This window comes from Elgaria multicarinata, chromosome 7 (assembly GCF_023053635.1).
Source record: "Elgaria multicarinata webbii isolate HBS135686 ecotype San Diego chromosome 7, rElgMul1.1.pri, whole genome shotgun sequence".
NCBI classification, from domain to species: Eukaryota; Metazoa; Chordata; class Lepidosauria; order Squamata; family Anguidae; genus Elgaria; species Elgaria multicarinata.
The window spans coordinates 71,147,590-71,170,753 of record NC_086177.1 but is presented as its reverse complement, the minus strand read 5'-3'; the positions used below and the strand labels follow the sequence as shown (position 1 = coordinate 71,170,753).

General features: G+C 41.6%; 1 protein-coding gene across 1 annotated transcript in view; it reads right to left on the bottom strand.

Annotated features, from left to right (window-relative positions):
* NKAIN3 (sodium/potassium transporting ATPase interacting 3) overlaps positions 1-23,164 on the bottom strand; it is a 271,282-nt gene that overhangs the window by 45,720 nt on the left and 202,398 nt on the right. The gene's annotated exons all lie outside the window — the stretch shown is intronic.

Here is a 23,164-nt window from a genome sequence, read left to right as displayed (position 1 = left end):
GTCCCAGTGAGTAAGGAAATATGAGAGATAGCATCTCTCTGAAAAGGGCACTCAACCTGACAATTATTGTATAGGAAAACAGAAGTAGTTACTAGCCCCTTCGACTGTTGTAAGTATGAAAGGGCTCTGACACGATTTCCAGAGGGTGGGGCTATATTGCTGGCCTTGCTCCTGAAGTTGCATTGCTTCACCTGGCCCCGGTCCATGTGTCATGTGTGACAGCTCCCTGAGAAGTATATAACTGCAGACGTTTCCCCTTCAGATATCCATGCCTAATGCACAGACTTTGGGAGTGGGTTCAGGGGCAATAAGCAGTATGTCCCAACTCCCTAGTAATCTTGCATGAGGACTCCTTCACATGTATCATGCATGAAGGGGGTTACCGTCTATTCCAGAACTACCATCACTGCCTCTTTCAAGAGCTTTTGCAGAACCAGCTGTGAAACGACTTCTGAATCTTTAGAAACATTTTTATTTATTTGGAGAATTTATACCCCACACTCTCTCATGCGCTATGAAGAGTTATTCAACTGACTTACATCCTCCATCAAATTCAAAAGACTTTATAAAACAATAAAACAGGAAAGCCAATTAAAACGGAGTTAAAATGAAGAACAGGGATAGCAGGAAAAGAGTCAATAAAGTTCTACAAAAGCCTATGTCAGACATTGTCAGTCCAAAAGTTTATACATCATCTGTGATAAAAACTTATTCATGGGGTAGCAAAAACAAACAAACATCAAATCAGAGCAAATTCGGACCTTCCTAAGCAGGGAATTAGAGGACCACAGAGAAGGCTTTCTCCCTCATCCTGGCCAATTCTATCTCTGTTCTGAGACACAAGGCAGCCTCATCCTAAGTAGCATTTTAACTGCAACCTACCAGTGGTCCAAATTTAAACACAGCGGTAGCAGAGGCACACCTATCAGAAGTTCCGTCAATCAGTATGAATACATTATATTTGGACATATAGTTTGATGAGACTTATGAAACACTTAAAAATATATACTACCAATTCTGAAAGCTTTGATATCAACCCCCTGCCCCCTCCGCCCAAACATACTGTCTCTCTCTCTCTCTCTCTCATATACACAGACACACACACACTACAAAGGATTTTTTTCTTCATGATCAAGTATTTATTTTCCTACTGACAAATGGCTGATTTTGACACTGACATTTACAGGATTACAAACATGCCAGCATTTACAATCTGTTAACGACAGACAATATTTCATATTTTAATATTTCTTGAGATAAAACCGATTGCAGATGGTAAATCTAAAATCTACACTGTCTGGCATGTCAGATTTCCTTAAAGTTTATTAAACTTTTCCAAAGTGGGATGGATCCTGACTAAGCTGAATCTCCTGAAGAAAACGTTCCTGGGGGCAACTGTATGATAAAAACTATCTACTTGATTGATTGCTTCTGTCAAATTCCCAATAAGGTTGCAATTCTGTCTTTGGTTACTGACTTCAATGGAACTTCTCTCTAAGAGCAACTGAGTACAAGTCTGAGAGGGTGGTGTAATGTTGGAGTTTGACCAAAGAGACCCAGGTTCAAATCCTTACCGAGCCATGAAATGTACTCCTAGGGAGACATTGGGTCAGCCACTCTCATTAGCCTAACCTACCTCACATGGTTATTGTGAGGATAAAATGGTGTAGGGGACACTGTGTTTTCTGAACTGAGCTCCCTGAAAGAAAGATGGGATAACAAAGTGATAAATAAACAAGTACGTACAATAAAATTGCAGCCTTATTTTGAGCCCCCCAGTCCAGATCTCCATGTGGATCAGGTTTGAGCACATGTAAGGAGCTGCCTCTCGCAAAAGTGGGCTGTTCCATTCGCTTCAATGTAGAGAGCAGTTTCAGCTGCACAATCTTTAGTGTGCATTGAGTTGCCCTGCCCACTTAAGTGAAACCTTGGTGGGTGGGCTTCTCGTATTCTCCAGAGGCACATTAGAATGCTTACATCCACATATAATTACTGGAACCAATGTTTAAGCCAGCATGAAAAAAGTAGTAGAAGTACATAAATAATTACATAAATGCAGAGTATTTAGCTTTGATTGCATAAAGAGTACAGTTAAAGCTGAAAAGTTTGAAAGAAAGGCAACAGATACACAGACCAATTAATGGATTCAAGTTCTCAAATCTAAGGATCAAAGGTGCCTTACCAGCCATGAAAACTAAAGGACAGCTACAGAATTCAGAGGCATTATAACAACGAATACAATGCACTGGGGGCAGACCACACATGTCCATCACCTTCATGTCCTCAGTAATACCAATTACTAGGACCATATGAGTGAGAGGAAGATGAGTGCTTATTGTGCTCATGTTCTACTTGTGGGCTTCCTACAGGGATCTGGTTGGCCAGTGTGGAAACAGAAAACTGAACTAGAAAGGCCTTAGGTTAATCCAGTATGGCTCTTCTTATAGCTCTGCTAATGAATCTACTTGGCCTCTGCTGGAGAGAGAATACTAGTTGGTTCGGACTAAGGGCATGTCTACACCATGCCTTTTTCCTGGAGTCATCCCTGGGTCATTCCTGTGCATCCAAATGATGCACAGGGGATCCTGGGGGCAAGCAGGGATGGCCACTGCATTTTTCTGGGATAACTGGTTGCCCATTTATCCCAATTTTCGCCATGGTCCCAGGACCATCCTGAGGACCATGGCTGGTGTGCCACATGCTCCCGTGGTCTGAAATGGGCACAGAGCCACGCGGGGGTGGCTCTGTGCCCATGAGGGTGGGAGGAGGAAGCAATTTCACCATCCCCAGAATGGGTTGGGTGGGTTGGGGTGCACTTTTAAAAACCCTTTTTTTGTGGATTGGGGCCATGCGCAGCTCCTTTTCTGTAAAACAAAAAAAAATTAATGGTGGCTGCAATGTCTTTCTTTCCTACTGGGATGTCACGCTGCCATCTAGATGCTGGGGGAGGGTCACGGAAGCAGTTAAGTTCACGATGCTCCCCCTCCCTCTACAACCTTAGGTGTAGACATGCCTTAAGTCACACTTCAGTCCAACTGAAATCAATGGGGTTTAACTTAGTCTTGACAGACTTGTCCCATTGATTTATATGGGGCTAAAGCATGATTTAGACCATGTTCACACAAGACACTAACCATGATGCTTTTTTAACCACCCATGATGGGTTAGCATGTTGTATGTGGGATATCCCTCTGCCACAGTGAGCTATTTCCCCCAAATAAGCCATCCTGGAAACCCACGCTCTGCAGTAAGGTTTATTTACCTATGGTGGGTTTGTGTGTTGTCTGTTGCACAACATGAGTTACAGAGGTCACTTATAGAGCTGTTCCTTTCAAGTGATCTCTATTCCTGCCGCAAAGGCAGTTGGATACCTGCCTGGCTCGGTGGGACAACTATAAAAGGACGAGTGGTGAGTGTGTGTGTGTGCATGTGTGTGTGTGTGTGTGTGTGTGTGAAATAAACTACTCTGTGTAGCTTGTTTGCCTGATCTTCTGACAGTAGCTGAGTAGATTGTTTGCATAACTGCCTACCCAGCATGGCTTGCCACCTACCATGGGTTAGTATGCTGTGTGAACCCAGCCTTAGTCTGAATCTAACCTATTATATTTAGAGTGAGACAAACAGTCTTCAGACACTTTTTCCAATCATTCTTTCCTCCATTCTTATCTTTAATAAATTTTGAAACTTTATAACCCCTGCATTTCTGACTAAAGCAGTAGATTATGCCCTTCATAGAAAATCATTCTCAGCTCCCACAAAACTTCAGAAGGGCTAATTTAACCACAATATAAAATTGTGCAAGACATTTTTATGTTCTGCCGAAGCATCCCACACATTCCTATACATGAACTGAAGAGAATCAAGCAGATGGCTCCTCTCAAGCTGGGAATAAAAGTATAGTAGCTGACGTGCCCCTACTAGCAATAGCATATTGACACATATTTGTGGAGAGAGATAAAGTACTGACAATCAATGGAATCTCCTACAGCTTTTCTCATAATAGGCTTTCCTATTATAGGCTGATATATGGACATAAGGAGCTGTCTCATATTGAGTCAGAAGACCACTAATCTGTCTAGCCCAATAGTGTTGACTAACTAGCAGCAGCCATGGTTTCAGGTAGATGTCTCCCTTTGCACTGTTATCCAGGGTTTTATTTAAAGAAGAAACAATGCCAGGGATTGAACCTAGAATTTCAACATGTAGAGCATGTTCTCGATGTAACATGCCACTACAGGATAAATCTTGTTGAAATAAATAGGAGGCAGTTCAGATTTCAAACTTATTGTGCCAGTGAAGTCTTGATTCTAAACATTATGCTTCTGGTGTCAGGTGATAAAAAAGAACAAATTAAAATGCAGTCCTAATTGGTCTGGTTGTGTTTGTATACATAGTGGGTTTTCCCCCCTATTCTTGTTCTTGACGATACTAATAGACAACTCCCTTGCCACTTTCCCGCTCCTATGTCACAGACAACAGTTTAGATCAATGTTCTTCAAGCATGAGGCAGGTCTCTGTAGAGAGGTGCATAAAGTTGGTATGCAAGGAACAATTTTTAAAACCCAAAATCTACTTATCAAAATTAGGTATTTGAGTTTTATGCTTTGAATAAGCTTTGCTTGCAGGGAGGTGATGTCAGCTTTTATTGCTTAAACTGTTAGGTGGGTCTACAGTTGGTTGAACAACAATCTCCCATCCCCATTCAGTGTTCATGAAAGAGTCTGCATTAAGCCAGAGGGAGATCTCAAGTGGAGTGTCACAGGGCCCAGCTTCTAGACTGGGAGCTGTTTAGCATTTTTACAAATGATTTGGACAAAGGCGTAGAGGGGATACTTATCAAATTTGCAGATGACACAAAGGTGGGTAGGTGTTTCTAACACCACTGGAGGCAGAATTGGGAGTTAAAGTGATATTGAAAGGCTGGAGTGCTGGGCCAAATCCAACAACATAAAATTCAACAAAGATAAATGCAACATCATGCTTTTCGGTACAAAGAATCAAAGACACAAGTATGGGATGGTGGAGACCGGGTTTGACACCATATATGTGACAATGATCAAGATGCTGTTGATCATAAGCTGAACATGAGCCAGCAGTGCAATGTGACTACTAAAAAGCTGATCATTAACAGAAGCATTAACAGAGGAGAGGATTATGAGAAATAACAGTTTCACTCTATTCTGTACTGGCTGCATCTGGAATACTATGTCAGGTCCTGGGCCTCCCATTTTAAGAATATTGACAAACTGTAGAGTATCTAGATGATGGGCCTGGAAACAAAGTCTTATATAGGTGAAAGAGTTGGGTATGCTTAGCCTAAATAAGATCATGGGATACATGGTAACAGTCTTCAAATATCTGAAGGGCTGCCATGCAGGAATGGAAAAGTCCCGGTTGTTCTGGAAGCAGAACTAGAACCAATGCGGGAAATGGTAAGAAAGCAGATTTCAGCTAAACATTAGGAGAAACTTCCTAATGGTAAGAGCTGCTTGATAGTGGAACAGACAGTCACAGAAAGTTGTGTTCTCTCCTTTCTTGGAGGCATTTAAGCAGAGGCTAAACAGCCAGATGTTGAGGATGATGCAGTTGCTCTTGCATTGAACAAGGAGTTGGACTAGTTAACCTCCAAAGTCCTTACCTTCCAATTCTACAATTCTATAAGATGCATTGCAGCCAGCTCTTACAGATGCAAATGTTTGAAATATTTTTTTTCAAAGTACAGCTGTGTAATCTTCCTTTCCAATGAGGACAGCAATGATTCACTGCTGCAATTTGCTAGGTACTCCAATTGTTGAATTATAGCTAAAATAAATTTAGATCAGGATGTATTACTACAAATTTTGAAAAATTCCCAATTAAATTATATACAAATTCCTTTCCAGTCCAGCTGTGTCTCCTTGATCAGATTTCTGGCCTACTTTACTCAGGGCTAAAACTGTTTCTATTAATTCAACCCAAATAAAGAATCCAGTTTTATGACTATTCTTATTTCAATTAGTGACATTATTAATATGCTGTAGGTAATATAACAACTGTACTGCATTTTAGCTGGTGGAAATGTTATATTCATAATAACATTTATCGGAAGCAAAAGTTATTAGACTCTATATTCAAAAGTCAAACTAAAGGTTAAAAGAACAGCAGAACTGAACTATAATTACTTCTGAAATTAGTGGGACTACTTGAAATGATATTCCCATCTGTAAATGGTAGGGAATCAGAGTGAAATAGCAACAACACTCCAAAACACATAGCTGGGAGGAAAATACATTTCAGCTGACATTCACACATTAGAAACTACAAGAGCCATCACTCAAAATTGTTTGGCAGTCCATGGGCAGTATCTAATGCTGTCCATACGCCTCCGCTCACTCTATTGCTCCTGCAGCTCTGACTGCTAGCACAACAGGAAGCCAACTCTTCTTAGAGCAACATTTCTAACTCTTCCTCATTCCCAGAATGGAACAGATCAATGGAGCTCACTTCTGCAACCTCTGTTGACCTGCCTTGTTCCAGAAACAATGATCAATGCACAGTACAATCATGTACCTGTCTGCTCAGAAGTAAGCTTCACTGAGTTCAATGAAACTTAGTCCCAAGTAAATGTGTATAAAATTGCACACTAAAACAACTAATATCCAAGATTAAAAGAGCAATAGCAATAAAGACAGTAATAGCATCTGCATCTTAGAAGCATGAGCATGAATCATCATCATCATCATCATCATCATCTCTGGTTCCTAAGCAATTAATAGCATTAGCACCCAACCTGGTCTGGAACCATGACAGAAATCATCCTCTCCTGTCTTACCTTTGAAGGAAAAGTGCACCTGGAGCAAGGCATCTGAGGACATTCTACTGGAATAGGCAGGCTGTTAGGGGAACAGGTGATCCTTCAGCTACTCTAGTCCCAGGCCATTTATAGCTTTATAGGTTAAAAACTGCACTTTGAATAACATCTTGAAACAAGCAGAGAGCCAGTGCAGATGTTTCAGAACCGGTGAAATAAGTTCATTATGTTGTATTCCTGTTCACAATCAGGCTGCTATTTTCTGAATCACTTCAACTTTCCTAATGGCCCACAGAAGCAGTCCCACATAAAACACATTACAGTAACGACACAGATATCCATGCTCTGGTAATGTCTAAGTTAGTAGTCTTCCACGAAAGGGCTTAAGGGTGCAATCCTACGCATGTTTAGACAGAAAAAAACCTTCATTGTAGGACTTTCTATCTAAACATGCATAGGATTACTCCCTAACTACTAGGCAAAATTGATGTAAGATGATTCATGGTACAGAAGCCACATAAAGCCAGACCTAAGAACATCGCTAAGATGCTCTTGTGGGTGTTTAAAGGGAAATGCAGCCCCATCCAGATTGAATACTGCCTTCTTGGTCCATCAGCTCTCATCCAGACAGCATTTCCATCTTCTTTAGCTGAAATTGCAGTGTATTAGCCCTCATTCAACTCATTATCAACTCAAGGCATATATTCAGGGTGTCCACTGTTATATTTAGAATGGATGAAAAGGAGAAATAGAGCTAGGTATCATCATCATCCAACACACTTAATTTTAAGTTTCTAGAATATCAGCTTTGGTGGATTCTTATGAATGTTAAATAGCATAGAAATAATAATAATAATAATAATAATAATAATAATAATAATAATAATAATGTGTAAGGAGACATTCTATATCATAAACACCACAGAGCAAAGCAGAATTTCCCAGCAGCACCGCCTGGAACCTACCTACCAGGTAAAAGCAGAACCACTAGAACGTAGGCTTTTGAATCCCCAACAGTGGACCAGAAGGAGACCATGGTTGGAGGTACTGAAAGACACGATGAAGTCCAGAAGAATCAACAGGATTTCACTTCCCCTAAATTTTCAATTAGAGTGGCCAAGGCAGTGTCAGTCCCAAAATTGGGCTGGATGCTAGATTGAAATGGAGCTCAGATAATAAATGTCTTCCAAGAGTGTGGCCACCATCCACTTGTGTGTCTTGTGGTAGCTGAAGTGGCTGAATGAAGCAGAATCCAGAAATTAAAGGCCTTGTACAAACAGATAGTTCCCTGGGTACGCAGCCAGAAGACAACAGAACAAATCAGGAAAGGCTTCTAACAGAATGAAACCACTACTAATACAAAACATACTGAACATGCTATTCTTTTTATACACAAGTAACCCAGGCTAAAAGGCAAATTTAATTGACTCCACCCGGCTGCTACACAACATCCCCTTCCTTGGGTCTAAAGAAGGCTTTTTCAAGTCAAGTGGAGAAAGTTCTATGGAAGTTGTTTCCCGCTCAGTATTTTGTTAATTCAGGGTTTTTTTGGGGGGGGGGATCCTTAGCCCATATTTTAAAGGAAAAGTCTACTGGTCAGAACTTCAGAAATTTGATTCTTTTGTCCAACAGAAATAAGAAGTTTCTCAGATAGCAACAGGTTTTGCTTAGTCTGGAGCCAAAAATCTGGAAGTTTTCCTGGCTTGGATGCAGTTGATGAGAGATATTTCTTATTGTTAGAGAAAATAACCACAGGGTAAAATCTCCTGAAACAGATTGTCATTCATCTCTGTAGACAGAAATCTGATATTGACTAGATGTGGCTAGATGAGGTGTTTGGTGTAATGTTTGCACAGATAATTGATGTTGTGTAATCTATATTGTGCCATTCTACAAGCAGGAGTGATTATGGTGGCACATGACAGCCTTTCTGATCAGATGGGAGAAAAAGGCAGTTCTGGTTGGGAATGGTGCCTAACCCTAGCAGGATTCCTAGGATCAATCTGTAATAGATGAAGGAAGACGGGCTATTTCTAAGTTTCACATGCTGAAACAGCAGGTAATCTGAGGGTTCCTTCTGGCCGTTTCTGCACTCTGTTGAGTACCATGGAAATAGACAGCCAGTGCTTTAGTGGCTCAGAAAATAGCTTATACATTTTGTATATCAAGTGTTCCATTGTATTCTATTATTTCCAGGCAACATGAGGTGAATGAATTCAACCAGAAATCTGCCATTTTGTGGCTCCCTATTCTTTAATAGAACATTTCATCATCTGTTTAAATGCGTTTTTAAACTGTAAACCTCTTTTGTTCATTTGTTTACTACTGTTCACTTTTCTCAATCAGTGCCTTATCAATCAGTGACAATGAACTATTGAAACACTAAAGTAGATATAATTAATTAAATAGGACAGAGAAGAAATTTGCTTAATAAGATGAGAGTCATGAAGTGCTATGGCAACAAGAGAAGCTCAAATAGGTCTCTATATAAAAGTACTTACCTATTTCACAAGCACTGTGGAGCACTAAATAACTGAATTTATCTTTTTGTCAGTTATTCTGAATCTATCCTTGGGGGGGTGGGGGAGTTAACACGATATGTTGGTGAATTTATTATATTTTAGCCTGCTTCTATGTGCAAGACAGCTAAATTGAAGAGTTTCATTTTTGTTAAAGGATAAAACTCCAGGTAAATATGCCGGATGTTCATTATTTCCACAAATGCCAGTGTGGTTCATTAGAAGCTGAAACAAAGGGTTCTGGAGTTCCATATCCCCATATGCGCTGTGTTTTATAAATATCAATCTTCTGTAATTAGCAGGGTACCCATCTTTTTGAATAATAAACAACAGGAAATACATTCCCCTCTTCTAATTAGAAAAATGAAAACCACGAAAAATCCCCATTGTCTATTTTACAAATCTTGTCCAGCTTTCTAAAATACTGATGGGAGAAGGAAGCAATAATTTGTTAGGCTTCAGAGAACTCCTTCAAATTCTATTCATGTTTCCTTGCTTCACATTTCGCCTCCTGTTTGAGCTCCCTGTGCTAATCCACTCCATACCCAATTAGCATTTGTGCTGCAATGCTTCAGTAATCATTAAACTATTGTGACAACTTATTTTGATTTTTAATTCCTATCAATTTCACTAGCTGCTATATAGCTTTTGACATTTTCTGGCCATGTTAATTATAAGTTTGTAGCTGCTTCTGGGCACTAATGGTGCTTAGTGTCCTTTTGACAGCAACACCTCACCCAGAATGGTCTCACATTGTTTTGTGTGACACATTATCAAGATGTTATGAGCCATTATGAACTTAGCATGCCATCTGCAACCCCCCTTGATTGCTTTCTAGAACTGATTCATGCAGGTACTCTGATATTGTATTATAGTGGTTTCAAGCTAGGGAGCCTAGAAATATAAGTCAACAGGAAACATAACCACCAGAAAATAGTCAGGTCCAATTGCCTTTTGACCACATTGGGTGAAGCTATTCCATATGATTACAATGACCAAAGAAAGGAGGTCTTATAACTTGTTGTGATTCTGCCACCAGATAGAATGCAAAGTGTTTATCCTGAAAGTCATACATATTTGTAGATGAGCAGTACTTTTGGTTCTGGTTGGGCATTGGTTAAAAAAAGTGTTTTTGAGACACTCTCATATACAATAGCCCTTGAACTTGTTATCTGACTATTTTAGCCATTGTACTCATATATTTCCAAATGTGCAAACTACACTAATTTTATGATAGCTAAATCTAGAGTGATTTCTCCTCCAAAGGAAATTTATCCTGCAAAGGCTATTCTGACCTTTCCACAACTTAAAGAAGCTGATGTGGGGAGAGGGTGGGGAATGACACAAAATAATATATTAGCATTATTCCATATTACCATACCCTGAGACCTGTCCCATTCTCATCAATGAAGGAATGCTGTATGATGACAGGTCCTTTCCTCTTACATGAAAAGGTAATTTCTTGTTGCTTATGCAACTGGGAAGCCCCTGTTATATGGGGGCTCTAAATTGTGCCCATAATGCAGAATAAAGTAAAAGATCATTATAGAAAAGTTGAGTATCTTCAAAGTATTCAATTACAACAGAAATATTGTACTCAAAGCTTAATTCTAGGAGAGACTGATAGGCACAGCTTGAACTATGCTCCAGGGGACCAAGCCCTAAATTCCTTTATTTTATTTTCTATTGAAATGATTTATAATAAGATTAGCACCAGATAGGAAGGGAAGCATACTGAGCAGAAATAATTGCTCTGCACAATATCTGTTTCCTCTGCTATAGACTTGAAGTTACTATTCCTCAAAACGGTACTGAATGCTTGCTTGAATAACTGAAGTGCTCATATTGCTTCAGGCTTGCCCACTGGGCAATTACTCACACAGCTTAGCATGAAAAGGGTTTCCATCACTCAAGACACCTGTTGGGCTTTAGTCTACTTTACATTTGTTTTCATTAATTTATGTCTGATACAACATAGCATTAAATGACTCCTGGCATTCTATGGTAGAGTTAATTTGCATTCCTATGTGTCTGTAACATTGAAAGTCTCATCTGAATCTCTTGCAGTGAAAATTAAGATCTTCAGATTCTTGTTAAATACAACCTTGGCATGCAAAACACTAAGTAGCAGCACACCAAAAATTGGCTGGTGTTTCAAATATAGGAATGTCAGAGGAATCCATCAGGTGGTGAAATTCACTGAGCTTTCAGCAGCTCGGCCCCCCAAACTTTGGTGGGCTGGCCATACTAGATCTATATCAAGTTGGGCCAACTCATTAATTTTTGTGGTTTTTTTCTGCGCCCCCCTTAAATCACCATTTACAGAAATTACAGGTCCAATTTGTTTAATTTATCCAAAGTTCAGGTCAGCCTAATTTGCACAAATTGTGGTCTTATTATACTTAATTTGCACGAGTTGCACCTGCATAAATGGTGATTTAAGTGAAGAAAGACAACCCAAGAAAATCCCCAGGTTCTGGGAAGAAGCCCATGAGTCAGTTTGCAAATACAAGCCAAACTAGGGCTCTTGGGAAGTGGGTTGATCCCCAGAACAGTCAGATTTCCATGTGATGGCCATCCCTATTCAAATATACTGCTGGTTCCTGGATTTGCAGATGCAGGTGAGCCCACTTAAAATGAAGTCAAAGGGTACATTCCACCAGTCTACACACATGAATGGAAGTTGAGCACGTTGTGAATGTCCCATTCACTTTAATAGGACTTGAGCAAGAACCATTCCCAGTGGATCAAGTACATAGTTAACAGCACTCTGTTTATGGCATACAAACACCTCATCTCCTTACTTGAAGGAGAAAAGGTTTTAACAAGCAGTATGTGGGAAATTCAGTGTGGCACAATAGCTAAAGTTTTGAGCTTCAATACAGAAACATAACCAGACATGAACCCACGTAAGTTTCTTTGGTATCCTGCTTGACAAGCCTGTTATGAGAATATAATTAGATACCACCAAGTGCTTGGTCCTGAGGCTTTGGAGGAAGGGCAGAATATAAAAGTGACAATACATCTATAAATGGTAGTCAACCTGGTAGCAATTTTGCAGGTGAAAACAGACACAATTCTACCTCATATTCAGAAACGGACAACACTTCATTGACACCAGAAGTAAGACTACTATTCCATAATCAGTGCTCTTAATGGGCCATTATGCCACAGGGGTTCCCCTATTTCCAAGGGCAAAGGCCACCTTCGTCCCCTGTCTGAACTTGTCTGTATGTTATGATTAACATCTGGAGGCCCTGCTCCAGGTGCTCCCATTTTCAGCAATTCAAGTGGAAAGGCCAAAGAGACAAATGATTTCGATAAATAAATAAAGTAATCAAGGCAGCTGAATATGGGGAAATCCATTGTTCTCTTTAAATGAATGTGTGCATTCTCTGAATCTCACTGTTCTTTCTATGTTTTAAACAGCACTTGCTCAGATCCACGTCTAGCCCTGGAATCTATATTTTATCATTTAAGCAGGAGTCTATCTTGTCGATTCTGATCAAGAGTTTTCAGAGAGTACTAATTACTTGTGTCACAGATATGGATTGTGATTGTTCTCAAGTCTCACGAGGCAGACTTTTTCCCCAGAAGAAACATACAGTAGCTATTTCAAGAGAGATTGCATACAGTTTAATGAAGTGCATAGCTTGCCACCCAGTGCACCTTTGAGTAATCCCAGAACAATATGTCATAATGTCTTTAGATAATGATGTTTGGTTGTTGTTGTTGTTTTTAGCATTTTAACAGTCTACAGATTCAGTTAAGGATGTCAGTAGCTAAAATTGCTGGAATATTTGTAATTCTGAAATACTGCCAGCTAACATTTGGAATCTCCTTTATGCCTCTTTGGACACATCAGTTGGTTCATTTGACAATGCTGAAGATGAATGTTTGATGTTTATAGTTGACACTTGATAGAAAGAGTCTTTATGAAAGTTATGTGTAAACTTCACTGGTAAGAAAAGATCATCTTCAGTCAAACCTCTACCAGGAGGAAGGTTGACTTACATGAGGAAGACTTTCGGGGGGGGGGGGGGGACCTGACATCCCACTATCTATACTTAATGCTAGTTTATGGAACATGGTTTTCACTCATGAGAGTTCAATCATGTTCCATGTGCAGCCCCTTCACCCTCCCCAGAATTTCAGGCAGGAGTTTTTCCTGCCCTACCTGGAGATGCCGGGGATCGAACCTGGGACTTTCTGCATGCAAAGCAGATGTTTTCCTCTGAGTGATGGCTTCTATCGAACCCTGGAGCATCCTGACCCTATTTGTTTTTCTTCTGGCTTTCACTGCCAGTACACCTGTCCACTCTGAGAATACAAGCAGTGACGAGGGTGAAGAAATGGAGCAACGTCCTTTACTTACACTGTACTCTCCTTCTGGGTGGCTGCACAGTTTTGGCCTGTGGGGGGGAGTGAATGGGTAACAGTGCAGATGGCGAGAAGAGTGGCTACTCAAAGAGATGGCCCCACTGAGAGCATCTTGCTCAAGGGCCGCTCAAAACCTGAAGCTGGCATTGTAGTCATGCTGTAGCCATTAATTCCTGTATTATATCATCAAATGATACCAACTGAAAAAAAATTGAAGAGTTTTGCTAAAGAGATATGAAATGACTCTGAAAGAAGCCAAGGGAGGGGCAAGTGAAATGAGGAAGGCTTTATGTATTAAAAATTGCTGAGAGCTTGAAGAGAGGATTTTTAAGTGAAAAGGTTATCAGTAGTTGCCTCAGAGAAAGGAGGAAGCTGGCTTCCTTTTGCAATATTTTGGCCAAGCCCACATTTTGGCTCTCATCCCATTACCCCTTCTAATGTTCAACCTTCCCACATAGAATTATCTAATGAACAAGCATGTGATGCAGCTATGTGGCTAAGTGGCCAACAGGACCATCATCTAACTGAGCTAGGTGGCCAGATGACCAACAGATACATCATGTAGATAGCTTTGGATGTAGCAAAGGAGAGGGCTGGAAAAGAAGAAAGCTCCTGAATGTCTTTGGCCAGTGAGAAATTCAAATCTGGCTGCAAAACCATAAGCCTTTGGTCAGGTTAGAAGGGAAGATATCAGCGTGGTAAGTGGGTTCCTATTCTAATGCCTTGTGCTGTCCGTTTGCCAGGTAAGAGGAGCTTTGAGGCAAAGAAGTCTTCAGATGAAACATCTCAACACTCTTTCTTTCCTTCACTCTTTTAAAAAGTATTTTGTTGTCCAAAACTTCTTTTTTTGGTAGTCAATAGCCTTTCCTCTGCCAAATTCTTGGCTTACAGCACTGTTGTACTCAACTAGATTTGCCCGCTTGAACCCGTGCTCACATTTACTTGTGTCTGCAGGACTGGAAGCCAATGGAAGCCTGAAAAGCCAGGTCATTGTCTATTCCATGCAGAGCACAGAGAGATAAAACTCAAATGAACAAGCTGTCACAGGGCCTGCATGAAAATGAAACAAGAGCCTCGGCATTAAAAATGCATGTTAATTCGTTACAAGTAATGTTACTTACAAGGTCTAACGCTTAGCAAACCTCCTACGATTAGCCAACTTTTTCCGTAAGAAACAAATACTTGCCAAGTCAGCCAGAAATGGAGGAAGAGAAAACAAAACCCCTCAGCTAAAAATACTGCTCACTGAGGGAGAATGATGCCTTGTACTCTCTACCTTTCCAGTGGGAATCACTACTTATGCTTCAATGGGGAAAAACTTGAAAGATTGGCTCCTTTCTAAACACTGCCCTTGAAACCCTTTTAACAAAGACTATGATGTTGGTGTACTATTTAAAGACCCTCTGAGAAATCCAGGAAGCAAAAATTAAAGTGCCTACAGTGTTTGTATTTGAAACAGTCAATAAGCAGTTAATTGGTGGCAGAGGGGGTGGGGTGACCCACAGTTTACATGGCACATTACAAATGCTGAGATTATTCTTAAGACTCTTGAATATTTCTGTTCCTGAGCGTAGGTGCAGATTTTTGAATCATAGACACCATGTACAATGAGAGGCAGCTTAGGCTTGGGAAAGGAATTCATTATATGAAGTATGGGGGACCCACCTTGAAGGTAGTAGGCTTATTTCAGGATGCAATCCTATGTATGTTTAGAAAGAAGTCCTACAACTCCCAGCATGCCCCAGCCAGCACATGCATAGGATTGTGCCCTCACTTATGTTTTTACAGCTTGGATCTAGACTTCACTTCATGTAAAACAGAAGGGCTTGTTCTATCCATGGACAGATTCTGCTGGTGGGGAGGAGGCGATTTTAGTCAATTCCTCTTGCAGCCACCCCCCCCCCCCATGCCTCCTGAAAATCTGTTCCAGAGGGTTGAGAGGCCCTCTGGAATGGTGTGGCATGTGACACTGAGGGCTGCAGGGGGGGAAATCACCTCCCCACTGACTGCCTATGGGAGCATCCTGATTAGAATTCTACTCAGGGGATGTTCCTGCTCGCAAAGTCTGGATCCAACCCACAATTTATACTTTGCTTTTAGCCAAAATCGACTCCCACCAAAATTACAGTACATAAAAAGGCACAAGATATATTGGGGGCTGTGTAGTGTTGTTTATGGAGGTCACTCCGCAGCCAGGCAGTTGATATCGCAGTCCTGGGTCTAGGCTTTTCCTTCCAGAGGAAGGGGGCAGACATGTGTGTCCAAGCTGACTATTTCAGATGGCCAAGATGCGGGAGTTCTGCAAGCAGCTGATTCTCTAAAAGATAAAACAGATAATCCAAGGAAGGCTCAGAGAACCGTCTTCAGCTGTGTTGCAAGCCTGACTTCCCCACTGAATGGCAGACAAGCATATTAAGTAGGGGTGTGCACGGACCCCCCGCTCCACTTCACTTGCAGATCCGCCATTTTCCGGATCGGGCCGCTCCGCCCCGCCCCCGCTCCGCCCACTTCCGCTCCGCTCCGCCCGGAGCTCCGGATCCGGATCCGGAGCTCCGTTTCCCCCCCCCCATAGGCTTGCATTGAAAGCTAAAAAATTATACAACTTTTTTCTGTTCAAGTTAGAAACCTCATGTTTGGCACCATGACACCTCATGGGGATATACACATGCACGCCAAGTTTCAAAGCAATCCCATCATCCCCTGATTTTTGGCGAATTTTTGAAAATCGGGCACCCCACACACAACATCCCTGCGAGGTGGGCAGGGGAGGAGGGAGGGAAGGCAGGCAGGCATGCAGCTGGCATTTCTGGGGGCATAAGGAAGTGAGCCAAGGATAAGCCAGTAATGCATATAAAATGGAATAAATCAATAAATAAACAAAGGAGGGGTGGAATTAAAAGCAGCAGTGTTGCTCAATAAACAGCAAGAAGAATTTTTAAAAAAAGGCTATATCTGTCTTTTACCAGCAATAGGGGGACGTGCCCGGGGGAGGGGGAAGTAGCTGCCAGTTCAAGACAGCCACCAACAGCTCTGAGAAGAAGTAAAACGCTCACTTCAACTCATAACAGGCATTGCTCCACCACTGAGAAGTAAACGCTCACTTCGACTCATGATAGGCATTGCTCCACCGTTTTACTCTCTTTGGAAGGCTCTAATGGCCTTCCAGTGCAGGAGAGAGTGGGGGCACGTCCACGATGAGATGCCCTAGGGGAGCTCATCCCCTTGCACCACATCTATTCAGTTGTTCACCAAGGTTAGGGTGGGGAGCAGTGCTGTGTTTCTATCTCTTATTCTTGGCTTAGTATATGATTTCAGGTTGTGTTTGTGCATTTGGTAGGGCTACTGTTTTAAAAAACACTGGGAAAAGCCCGTTCAGATGAAGAAAGAGAAGTTTCCCAGAATCCCAAGTTACCCGTTTTGCCTATCCCCTCCTCTAACTTTGGGATCATGTGATCATGACCGGGAGCTGACTCTGCCCCTCAGCCCTTTGAAAAAGGTATTTTTCCCGCCGATTTTTAAAAAACTTCTAGCGCGCGACCCGGACAACGCAGAAAGTTGAGAGTAGTCTCAAAATGACCCGCATCCACGACTCTCTGTGCACAAGAATTTTCAGAACGATAGCTTAAAAACCAACCCAGTTATGCCCGAGTCTTTCCCTCAATGCAATCCTATGGGCGAAAAGCCGAAAACGCCGTTTGAGCCGCGCGGTTGACCCGATTTTCACAAAAATATAGCACACGACCCAGACAACGCAGAGAGGTGAGAGTGGTCTCAAAATGACCCCCATCCACGACTCTCTGAGCACAAGAATTTCTAGAATGATAGCTTCAAAAAGAACGTAGTTATGCGCGATTATTTGCCGCAATGCAATCCTATGGTGAAATGTTTTCAAGATGGCGACCGGAGCGCTCCGCCTGAACTAGGAGCTCCGAAAAATGGCCGCTTCTCTTCGCCTTGCTTCTAGGGGGTCCGCGGTCCGCTCCTACTCTGCCTCTGGGTAAGGCGGAGCAGGCCAATCCGCTACTGCTTCTACGCTCCTAATCGGAGCGGATGAAGGCCTGTATTTCTAACTCCCTCTCTCCCTCATGGCTGGCTCCTCCTGCTCTGTCTGTAAAAAGTGCCTTACAGGTAGGCTTCTATGATTACAACCTATCTTCGGAATGTGGTTGCAGAGTGGTTTGTAGGCTTTTCTCAGCTGGAGCAGAACGCAGCATAAGTGGCAGTCCGGGAATGAATGGAAATGGGTTAGAGTGACATCATGGTATACTCTTCTGTCAGGTGAGTCATGAGGCAGGCTTGGAAGATTGCTTCAATCTTCTTTTGACAACCCACTGAAGACTGGTGTGTACTTCCATGTTGCTGTCTGAATTCACATGCTCTCTTTAATTATTTCCATCCATGAATTATCCATATAATTCCCTGAGCTTCTAAGAAACATCCTGGAAGCAGATAAAAGGGCACAGAACATACTGATGTGGGAAGAGTGCGTTTGCCAAAGTTGTGTGCGCACAAGAACATATGCCTCCATCGTCATAATGAGATTAGTTGAAACTGGGATCATTTCCCATTCTCATTTTAGATTGGGGGTCTTCCTCAGATGTTCGTCCCCATGGAGTCATTAGAGAAACACAGTTGTACAATTAGATGTTTTAGAGATGTCTATTAAATTGAACAAAGTAGCGTGTGCCCGTAAGACATTCATTAGTACAGTGTTAAAATGGCAAGTTGGCTTGATTGCCAAAGTAGAAACTGAGCAACTCTTCAGCATTTTCTGAATGAAACTGATTTTAATTGCCAAGCACTTGAAATGTCACATTGTTGTAATCTCTTGCTACAGCAGACAGCATCAAAGGCATTGCCAGGTGTACTTCCATTCTCATAATTTTTATCTCAGCAGTTAGTTGCATTATATGATTTCTGAAGGAGGATTTTTCACCTCTTAAACATGGAACAGCATCCCAAATTGATTAAGTGCAGGGACCATATTCCAGTTATAGCAAAACTGAATGTTAACAGTTCCTAATAAGCACATTTTTCATGATTTGACAAGATTGGTTCAGCTCCAAAGAAGTCTTTTCTGAGGTACCCTTTAAATGTTACAGGAGCATAATGGAGGCTTCTTTCCCATGGGCTCTTCCCCCAGCCACACTGTAATATTTAAACTCTCACAACCACATTGGCAGGGACAACCATGGAACCAGGGGCAGTGTTTTGATTTTGTGGTAAGGACCCTCACAAGTGGTTCTACCCACATGGTTGTAGGACATGAAACATTACAACAGTGTTGTGGATTAATGTAATATCTAAACAGAATAAAAGGATAGATGCCTTTCTATAGTCCAGGCCCTTCTAAACTTTCCATGTGCCCCCCCCCCTCCATGGGTGTCGTGGCCAACAATTCCTGACTCCAGTTCTATCTTCCAAGCTTGCAGCATCCTCTTGTACATCAGAAGGAAAAGGGAGCCACCATTCCTGCTGCACTCACTGGAGCTGCCGTTTCTACGCCTCTCTTTAGATGTGCTGGTTCAGCAGCCAGAATGGTGCACTTTGCATAATCCTCAATCCCACCACTGATATTGAAGGGGGGATCGAATAGGGTGGAGGAGCCTGGGAAATCCTCTTCAGGGCAGAAAGCATCTGCCTCAACTCACTCACTCACTCACTCTCTTTCTTTTTTTCTTTCTTTATGTGCAGTCCTATGGTTTGAGTCCTGGGTACTCATAAAGCCCTGAACTTGGGAACGTATGAGTATCCAATGCACAGAGGAACTTATGAGTATTCAATGCACAGAGGATGGAAGGGGTCTTCTCTCCTGTGATCCATCAGCCCTGCAGTTGTTGCTAGATGCGCTATATAAATAAATAATAATAATAATAATAATAATAATAAGATGCGTCTACCCAGGGAACTTCAGAGTAGGAGTGGGGAGGACTCACATTGCATAGGAAGCTATCTAAAGCAGCTTCCACGGTCTCCATCCCTCCCCACCCCTGAGAATGTCCCTTTTTCATCCTCTCTACATTCATTTTATGAGCATGGAGAGGCAGATGCCGGGCTTCACTCCATGCTGTCTCCACCTCCATACAATGAAAGTAAAACAATGCTTATTCTATACATCATTCAATTAATAAAACATTAGTTCTCCGAATCACTTAAATAATTTATGTACATTTTCACACTTACTTATATATGCATTACATATTTCATGTTTCTTATGTAAAATCCAAAGTTACAATAAAGAATGGTTTCTTCTTTATATAGCCTTAAATTTTTATAAATAACTAAAGTTATTGAAAACAAAACTGAATATTTAGATATAATGCTTTACAAAAGATTAATATAGAGTCCAATTTTTACAACTTTACCCCCTCTTTTTTTCTGCAGTTCTAATATAACAGAAAAATCCCATATTATCCCCAATCGCCCCTCCCTAAAAGTTGTTACATAAAATATCTCCACTTTTTTTGTATACAATATTCTTGCTGCAGCCGACATAAAGGTGTTAATTTCTTATATTGTGGACCAACAAATCTATCCTTAAAATTAAGAAGATGGAGTCTCCATTCCGGCCCCTGCCCAGCAATCAAGGGACATTGATGATGGCAGAGAAGTACAGATAGATAGATAGATAGATAGATAGATAGATAGATAGATAGATCATAGCCCCTTGTATAACACAGTGTTTGCTGAGGCAATTTCTCTTGCTTTGCTCCATCTGTCTCTTTCTCTGGCAGGATCTACACTACTGCTTTAAAACAGTTTCTAACACTAGTGACAATTGTTGTCATATCCTGCTTGGTGTAGATCTTGCCTCTCTCTCTCTCTCTCTCTTGAGTTGACTCTTGCTTTCTCCGCCATGCATTTATTCTGGTATTTCAGGATAGCTGGGATTTGTGTGTAGGGATTTACAGGTTTTGCTAAAAATATTCTGTCTGTTTTGTTATATGGATTGTCAGGTATCTTTCATCCCATCTTCTGCTCTTTTTTTAAAAAAATAAGAATTTGTTCTAATTGCATTAATTCGCATTACTGCTAATGTGCATTTGCGCAAATGCACTACTTTGGCACATTTGCGCAAGTGAACATTGCCACTAATGCAGACTTCTGCTAATGCTAATCAACGTAGATCCCACCCCCAAAAAGTGAAAAACTGGTCTACACTTCCATGGAATCTATGTGTCTCAGGTAAGGCTAGTCTGTTATAGAACCCACAGGTTGAACTGATGGAAAATTGAATCCATTTGAATCCATTCTGGATTTCTCCGACATCCCTATGTGTTTATTCATATACTATGCATGTGCACATCTGCCCCCGGTCCCTGAACCAGCATCAGATGTGGCCCACAGGACCATAAAGGTTGCGCACCTCTTTTATAGTCCGTTGCCAGAATTCCTCTTTTCCCTCTCAGTCAAGCCTACATACTCAAAATGAGCCTGACAGAGAGAAAAGCGCCTCAGGAGAGGGAGGGCTCAACTATTGCCTTTTAAATTGGACTTCCTGCTAACACTTTATAATCCATTGTGGCAGACCCAGGTTTAAATATACTAATGCTCAATATCGTTTGAGCTTCAGAAACGGAAAAACTCCCGCACAGTAACAGTTAGCAAAGCCTGGAGCAAAATTGTCATTGGCTTTGGATTACCTAAATAATGCCCAATGATTCTGCAACAGCTTTTACTTTTCAAAAAATGAGAATTAGAATGAGATCTAAAATAGGAAAAGTGAAGGAACCTACTGTCTACCCAGGCAGAGGACAATCAACTTAAGAGTCTGGAGCCGTCTCCCTGAAAGTACTTCATTAGTTATATCCTTTTGTTCATGGTGAAAAATGTCGGCAGTTATTGATATTCTCATATTAATTAAAAATGTCAGGCTTAATTAGAAATGTTTAGTATGGACAGCGAGAAGGTGCTTAGCACAGATTTCAGACCACTGACTTGTGCACCAGGCTGAAACTGTAGCCAACATCTTTTTAACTCATTGCTGTTCTTTGCATGTTTTAAATACCAACAGACACAGTCAGAAGTGATATTTTCAAATGAAATAGGTGAAAGTACTGTTACTCTTAACATATGCCTGTTAAGCTGGGAGGGAATCACGCCTCACTAGGGAGGGTCTCTTCCTCTGCACCTACCTATAGATTATTATTTTTACCAACCTAGGAATGCACCACAAACCCAAAAGCAGCCTTCCCCAACTTGGTACCTTCCAAATGTGTTGGGACTACAATCAGCACCATCCCTAGCCACGGACCATGCTGGTTGGAGATCATGCGAGCTATGGTCCAATGAAGGGTATGGTCCTATTGAAGGGTACCTCTAAAGGAGCTACCCAAGATGGCCTATCAGTTGCCTGTGGGAAGTTGACAAGTAGGACATGCGTGTAATATCACTCTCCCAGCAACTGGTATCCTGATACAATGAGGACTAGAAGCCATTAATAGCCTTATACTCCATTATTTCCCCATGACTTCCTTGGTTGAACACAGATTTCAACCTGGATTTCCTTCATCCAATTGTAGTGGTTGCCCTCTTTCAGTATTTTCATATATGAGGCTTGCATTGTCTTTCTGCCTATTTTGTGCTATTTATGTTAACATCTGATCATTGTCAGTGTGGATTTCAAAATAGAATGAATGTTCTGTCCAATGAAGGTTTGTTTTTGTTTTGTTTCTTAAAAAAGTCTCATTACAAATCAGTTGAAGCAAGAGCTACTTTAAGCCTCATATCTAAAAGAAAAGTCCTTTGTTTTTATTCTCCTGATCTTCATTCTTTTGACAAGAATCATTGCACATTTGGAAGTGCTCATTAGAAGCCTACTAATCTATGATTATCACATCATCCCTGCCTCAAAGTCAAAGAGTAACTTATTCCACCTCCAAGCATATGCTGTCATGTGTACAGGCTGACTTCAAAGAAGCCATTCCTGGAAGAACTGTATGTCAACAGAACAAACTAGAAGATATGTTAAATGTGTGAATGCATAACTGTGGGCATGTCTAGACCATGCCTTATCCCAGGGATCGTCCCGGGATCATCCCTGTGCATCCACATGATGCACAGGGGATCCCGGGGGCAGGGAAGGAAGATCCCTCCATTTTCCTGGGATAACTGGCACGGCTTTTAGCCTGATTTTTCCCACGGTCTTGGGATTGTCCCGAAACTGCGGGAGGTGTGAGCGGCCATCCTGGTTTTATCCCACCTCTTCGCGAGTGAGGAGCCGGGAACCAGGCCTGGGGCACGGAGCTCTTTAGGCACTCTGTGCCCATGGGGGGTGGGGTGGGGATCAGTTTGTTTGTTTTTTAATGACCATTTCATTGGAGCACACATGTGGTCACGTTCAGGAATGGAAAAAGAAAAAGAAAATGGTGGGTGCAACGTCCTCCTTCCTCCCTGGATGTCGCGCACCGCATGTGGACAAAGGGAAGGATTTTGAGATCAGCGTATCGTGAGATCCTCCCCCATTCCCTCCCCT